This window comes from Triticum urartu, chromosome 5A (genome assembly GCF_056163025.1).
Source record: "Triticum urartu cultivar PI428250 chromosome 5A, HENAU_Tu73, whole genome shotgun sequence".
In the NCBI taxonomy this organism is placed as follows: Eukaryota; Viridiplantae; Streptophyta; class Magnoliopsida; order Poales; family Poaceae; genus Triticum; species Triticum urartu.
In genome coordinates, this window is record NC_141877.1 from 146,174,421 (window position 1) to 146,181,925 (window position 7,505).

Consider the following 7,505-nt stretch of genomic DNA (forward strand, 5'->3'; position numbering starts at 1 on the left):
TATCACAAACCAGAATAATTGTTCTTTAGAAAACAAAAATATATTAATAAAAATTGATTGAACAAACTTCACCTGATTTGTCCGTACGGATAATCCATAAATAACTTTCCCCGTTGTAATCAATTGTGCCAATACACTGCAAGATTCCTCATAGTGGTAACCAAACGAATTTTCTTTGGAGCGACCAGTTGTGTCAATCCACTGTACACTGGTGAATGACATGGTCAAGGCCAACCACAGAAACGTATTTGCAATCTGGGTGTGCATTCTCTGAACAACTTTAACGTGTAGTGGCACCGATAATCTCCCCAATTACTCTAGTGGCCAAAACAGACTTCAGACATACACAACGCTTCAGTTCTTTATGGTGAAAACCAAGTTCTTTCCTCCAGTATTGAAAGCGGCAGGTAATCTGTCAGTCCCTTCTTTGTACTTAGTGGCAGATGCAGCGGATTCGCAGGGGGTCACCGCGGTAGCAGCGGCTCAAGGCGGCTTGATCGTGGTAGAAGCGAGGTGCGAACCGGCAGCTCGACGAAGGCCATGGAGGTAGCGGCTCGCATCGGTGACGGCGAAGACCGACAGCGCAGCGGTTCGCAACAGTTACCTGCAGGTTGGCCCGTGTGGCGGTTTGTAGGGACGGCTCAAGGCCGCAAGGATACGACAGCTCACAGCCGGCAGGACGCGGCGGCTCGGCGAAGCAGGAGCGAGGCCCTTGGCGGCTCAAGGCGGCGGTTCAAAATGGAGAGGGCAACCTGGAGCTGCGGGGGGCGGCGGCTCAAAGCAACGCCGGTGAAGGTGAAGTAGTGGTGGCCGGCTCATGGTGCTGCTGTGGACTGCTCGCCGACGGCGACAGGTGGCGACTTGACGATGGCTGCTAGACGACGCCGGGCAGATCGTATGTCTGTTGAGGCGGCTCCAACAAGGAGAGGCAGAAAACCGGCGGCGGCTCGGCCATGGCCCAGGAGAACCGGGACCGAGGCGACGGAGGCCGGGGTGGCTCGAGGGGAGAATCCATTTTAACACCCCCCCCCCCCCCCCCCCCCCACAGCTCACGCGACTTTAAATCTTAAGCCCCTCCGTTCGTTTGCCTTTCTCTCAAGCCCCCGACGTGTTCTAATTTTGGCTCGCTTGCCCCTTGAGCGTTGTTATCTATTCATTTAGCGCATAAGGAAAGAATCTGGACTTAACAAATTTGAAAATGCCAAATCTGCTCTCGTCCAGTTTTCCTCAAACGCACGAGACAAAGGCCCGAGGCCTGGCCCGTTCTTCATTCTATCTCCCCTTCCCGACTTGACCTAGCCGCCAGCCGCCAGTCGCCAGAGCCGCTACGCCCGCCGTCCGCCGCCCTACTCCGCCGTGTTTCCCCCCCATCCGCCGCCTCCCATCGCTGGCCCAAGGTAAGGCAACCTCTTCCCCTTTGTATTTTTCACAGATTTTGTGCTCTTCTTCTGGTACAGTTTCTAAATCGTGGAACCCTAGGTTTTGTGTGTGATTTGCATGGGATTTGAGTGGGAGGGGCTGGATTGACTAAGGGGTGTGATGGATCTGAAAAGGTAACATCATATTCCCCTGTTCTAATTGATGTATGCATGAGTTTTGGTGTGTGCATTTTCTGATTTTTTTCTGTCTATATTGAATAGGATCGATGCAATGTTTGTGCATGATTCTAACCAATCCAGTGTGATAAACCTAACCACGGGGGCGATCTCAGGCAATGAAGTAGAAAATGGTAGTGCTACTATTGATTGGTCAAGCTTTGTGATTGAACCAGAAAACGATGGAGATGAAAAACCGCCGGACCAGAAAGCCATGTTTGCTCTGTTTGGTTTAAAAACAGAGCCGGATGAGAGAGCAACTGAGCTTCCTACTCCTGATGTGGAGTCTGACTTACATGATATCAAAGATGCAGATATTGTTGTTGATGATAAGGCTACAGAGGAGCCACTTATTGCCTGGGATGAACGAAACCCAGCCATGGATATAGGGACACCTTATCCTAACATGGTTGAATTTAGAAAGGCTTTAAAACAGTGGGCTGTCAATGGAGAGTTTGAATATGGCACCCAAAAAAATGAGCCGGGGAGGTTTCGGGCTTTTTGCAAAGGTCAATCCATAATAGGTGAACCTTGCAAATGGGCTATAACTGCTAGTTGGCGAAGGGATGGAAATTGTGTGATGGTAACTGCCTTTTTGTGCTTTATATGTTTCTTGCTTCATTTTTTTGTCATAGTAATAACCTTCAGATCTGTACCATTTTTTGTTGTAGGTTGTGAAGCACCAAATGGAGCATATTTGTAGTTCAACGAGTGGAAAAGTGACAAGAATGACATCTCAATCATGGGTTGCCGACAAGGCAGTAGCTATGTTGAAGAAGGATCCAACCGTTGGTGCTGTGAAGATACTTAAAGACTTGCAAGATGAGCATCATGTCACACTTAACTATCACACAGTGTGGAAAGGCAAACAAAAGGCAGCAGACGGCTTATATGGGAGTTGGGAAGAAAGTTTCAGGATGTTGTACAACTACAAGGCTGAAATAGAATTGAGGTCTCCGGGGAGTATTGTTGAGATTGATACGACCACACATGAAGGTGAAGTGCATTTCAGCAAGCTATTTATCGCTTTCAAGCCTTGCATAGATGGTTTTGTGAATGGATGTAGGCCATATATTAGCATAGATTCAACTCATTTAAATGGAAAGTGGAATGGTCAGCTAGCTGTAGTCACCGCATTGGATGATCACAATTGGATGTTCCCGGTGGCGTATGGCTTTATTGAGTCTGAAAATGGAGATAATTGGGCTTGGTTCATGAATCAAGTGAAGAAGGCAATAGGGGACCCTCTGGTATTGGCTGTTTGTAATTGAGCCCCTTACGGACAAGAATCAATGGCCACACGTGGACACAGGCTTTGTGTTGCGTCCACCAATTCCAATAGGCAAGAAGAAAGGTGCTGGAAGAACAAGAAAATAGAGGATAAAGAGTTGGTGGGAAGGTGGATCAAGGAAAGGATCCTTGAACAAATGCAAAAAATGTGGGGAGATAGGACATAGAGAAGCTGGTTGTCCTCAAAATGGAACAAAGAAAAGGTACATAGTAGTACTTGTTGCTGTTTTCTATCTATAATACCATGGTTCTTTTACATGAAAATAGTTCTAATTGCTTCTTTTTGTAGGAAAAGTAGGGGGGAAAAGAATCCATCTCCATGGTTTGATATTTCCGTTAGCAATACCGTTCCATCTACACCAACCAAGAGCAAGAATGATGCCACTTGTAGCAGTCCTGGAGCTGTCACAAGAAGCCAAGCTGCAGCTCAAGATAGTCCTGGACCTGTCACAAGGAGCCAAGCTTCTACCCCACCACCAAAACCTCCAGCAAAAGGAAAGAAGAAGAAAATGACACCTAAGAGGAAGAAATTAAGCGACCTCTGAGCTTGTTTGTGGCTGTAATGAACTTGGCTGTTAGTGGAGACTCACTTTTATTGTTGTGTATGTGAGATGCAAACTCACTTTTATTTGCTCTGTAAGTGAGGTAGAGACTCACTTTTATTTCCTATGTATGTGAGGTAAAGACTCACTTATTTTGCTGTCATGAAGTCCTGTAGAACATGGCTGAATTATTCTCTATGCTATCATTGAATCATTGTGACCCTATATTATTTCCAGTCTGTTTGTGTGGAAGCCTATTGATTACAGCAAAATCATGTCAATTTTTTTTCTGAAACATAGCACACAGCTTTAGAAAATCATGTCATTTCTTATTTGGCCAAAATATTTTGTGGAGCATGTTTGAAAATTCGGACAAGGTACAGAGATGTGCCTTTCAAACAGAGGGGTACTTTTGTCTATTCCTATTTCTATATGTTAGTTATATACTAACAAAGTTGTTAACAATGCCAAAGGGGGGTACCAGCAACAAGTAGACAGAACTGGGGGGGGGGGGGGGGGGTTCAGAGAAGGGCAAACGAACAGAGGGGCTTAAGATCAAAGGCACGCGAGCTGGGGGGTTAAAATCGATTCTCCCGTGGCTCGAGCACGACCGGCCACAGCACAAGAGGCGGAGATGGATGTTGAGTCCATGTCTTCCCATCGTTGACTCCTCCTTTAGGCCTTGTTCGGTTCAAGAGTGTATAATCCTCTAGTGGATTTAATCCTCTAGAGGATTGGGTGATCCCCCACCCTGCACCAAATCCCCTCAGGCCCTGTTCGTTTAATCCCGTCCCCGCCGGTATTGGGCCAAAACCCGGCCAATCTGGGTGGGTTTAGCCCCAGCCGGGGTTGGATCCCGGCCTGTCATTATATGTGTCTTCGGTTGGACCCGGTCTGGGCCAAATCCCTCGCAAACCGCGTGGAAATCGCAGGGAAATGACCCACGCGGCCCATCACGTGGAAGCAAACCTCTCGCGAATCATTACGCGAGCTCTCGCTCTCTCGCCCCGACCTTCTCTCCCTCTCTCCATTCAGCGACACCGGCGCCGGCGCCGAAGACGCTGCCGGAGCATATAGCGACGACGTGCTTCCTCCTTCCCCTTCTTCTCCCGCACAACATTCAAAGGAAACGGCACAAAGCTCGGCGGCGACCCAGACAGCCATGGAGCCCGGCCGAAACCCTAGTTGACTTCGACCAATCTCCCCCGCCGCCTCACGCCGGAGAAGAGGACGCAGCCGGCCAAAAGACCTTCAGGTTTGTTCTCTCTGTCTCTCTTTGTGATTATCCCCTGTCTACTCCCCTTTCTCTCTCTATCTGCAGCAAGGGATAAACCGAATGCATAAAAAATCGATATGGATTGCTTGGTGACATGTATTTGTTCCCTGAGGGGATTTGGTGCAGGGTGGGGGATCACCCAATCCTCTAGAGGATTAAATCCACTAGAGGATTATACACTCTTGAACCGAACAAGGCCTCAGGGAACAAATACATGTCACCAAGCAATCCATATCGATTTTTTATGCATTCGGTTTATCCCTTGCTGCAGATAGAGAGAGAAGGGGGAGTAGACAGGGGATAATCACAAAGAGAGACAGAGAGAACAAACCTGAAGGTCTTTTGGCCGGCTGCCTCCTCTTCTCCGGCGTGAGGCGGCGGGGAAGATTGGTCGAAGTCAACTAGGGTTTCGGCCAGGCTCCATGGCTGTCTGGGTCGCCGCCGAGCTTTGTGCCGTTTCCTTTGAATGTTGTGCGGGAGAAGAAGGGGAAGGAGGAAGCGCGTCGTCGCTATATGCTCCGGCAGCGTCTTCGGCGCCGGCGCCGGCGTCGCTGAATGGAGAGAGGGAGAGAAGGTCGGGGCGAGAGAGCGAGAGCTCGCGTAATGATTCGCGAGAGGTTCGCTTCCACGTGATGGGCCGCATGGGTCATTTCCCTGCGATTTCCACGCGGTTTGCGAGGGATTTGGCCCAGACCGGGTCCAACCGAAGACACATATAATGACAAGCCGGGATCCAACCCCGGCCGGGGCTAAACCCACCCGCATTGGCCGGGTTTTGGCCCAATACCGGCGGGGACGGGATTAAACGAAAAGGGCCTTAAACAGCCATGCATGTAGCCTTTCCATACGTTGATGCCCTTTGGGACTTGAATTGCTCAAGAGAAGTAGTACTCCTTGGATGCGTTTTATTCTAGCATCTACTGCTTCCGATTAGTAGTGGCAACGCCAGATCGGAAAGAAAAAATAACAGCCAAACCGTGATAAAAAAATCCACTGCTTCCATTGATTCCTAATTGATGATTGATATGACGTTTTTGCCGCTGTCGCTGTTTGCTTTGCAGTCTGAGCAGGTACGCCAATATCTCGGGCGATATTGCTTGTAGCGGGCTTTTCGGCTGTTACGCCTGGTTCCCTGTCAGATCCGACCCGATTTGGGTGTCCGGTTTGGGTCTCCTACATTCGAAAAAATTCACCAAACTTTATTGCTAGTTACCAGATCGGATTCGACGGATCATTTTGCGTTGGGGGCGCACATCAGAACTCCAAACCCTAATATGTTTTCAGTTCAAAAACTCATATTGCCAGCTCCAACGTTAATAACAATTCTGATCACAAACGTGGGATTTGCCGGCTCTGCCAAAGACTATTTTCTGCCGAACTTTCTTCATCCGGCCAATTGCGAACTTCTCGAAACTCTGAAAAAGATTCCTTCAAGAACTCAACATCACTGTGTGCAGGCCTCACGGTGGTCGCCAACTGTCGTGGAATTGTCACGGCAGATGTCTTAGTGTGAGGACTTAGTCGTGAGGCCAACGCATCTATGTGATAGCTTGAGAGGGGTTGATCGGGACGAGAGAGGCAACACATAAGACAAGAATTTAGACATCTTCGGGGCCCGGTAAACATCATCCGGTAATAGCCCTACATGCTGTTTGTGGCTAGGTCTCACTATAATCATGAGGAAGTCGCCGGTAAGCCAGCTCTTTGTGTCTAGCCCTAGAGATTGTTTCTTCTTACTTGGCCCTCTTTGGGGAGCCCTGCCCCTCCTTATATATGTTGAAGGGGCGGGTTACATCACTAGTCCTAGTAGAATTAGGACTATTCTATTACAAGTGGAGTCCTAGTCTTGCTTCCTTTGTAGGAGAATATTCCTTATGCCTTTCCTCTTAAGTCGGCCCACCATAATACGAGCCGGTCTTCTGGGCCTTGGGCCTTGTCATCCATCTGACCCGCCCGCCGGGTCTCCGATGAATCGTAAACCGCCAGGTCCAAGCGGGTCGACATTGTGTCGCCAAGCTCCAGTCGGGTCATACATCCGACGGTTTATACTGCGCGGTATATCCCCGACAATTGTGGATAATTCGGACAACTACATTTCTCTCCACGTATGCACTCGATTTAGGTGAGCCTGGACCGTTGAGATGGTTGAATATTAGGGAGCCCGCTAGACTCCTGTTTGATGTCCGAACACGTCTGGATATACGAAGGAGAAATGAGCTTCGACCTTTGAGACTACCTTGATTATTGTTTGATGCATTTATATGCGTTGTAGCCTGTAGCAACGCATGTGTATTTTACTAGTACTTGGTGGATTAGACTTCACATGTAACACATGTTTTTTTTCTTCTTTTTTTCGAATTTACGATGGATAATTCAATTTCATGTGTGCGTATAGCAATTTCGTAAGGATTGATTGATACCGCCAATATCCTCGCAATGACAACTCATTGCCTTGTAGTACAATATATAGAGTAATAAATGTCTTCCATATAAATTAAAGGTACTGAATAAATTTCAAAGAAGAATACATCATGATGAATTGTCCTTGACTTTATCCAGTAAGCAACACCTCATTAACGAGTATTATTACTTCCCTCAATTTATTATGGTGAAACGCAATCTTCGTGCATAGTTCCATATAGAGAGATTTCCGGAGACCTGTAGTGACAATAAAAAGAAAAATATCCGTCCAGAAGTAGAAATATTGTTCTCTCTCTCTTTCTCTCCCGTATCATCTCTGCTGCCAAGAATAGACGAGACGATGGAGATGGGTCACCTCCGTGCCTTCCTAGTTTCCCTCCT

General features: G+C 47.9%; 1 non-coding gene across 1 annotated transcript; it reads left to right on the forward strand.

Moving 5' to 3' along the window:
- Positions 1 to 1,121: 1,121 nt before the first annotated feature.
- Positions 1,122 to 3,663, forward strand: LOC125531404 (uncharacterized). The gene is made up of 5 exons (XR_007293211.2): positions 1,122 to 1,397; positions 1,480 to 1,553; positions 1,641 to 2,178; positions 2,267 to 3,088; positions 3,175 to 3,663. It is a non-coding gene; the product is annotated as an uncharacterized LOC125531404 (transcript).
- Positions 3,664 to 7,505: the final 3,842 nt, after the last annotated feature.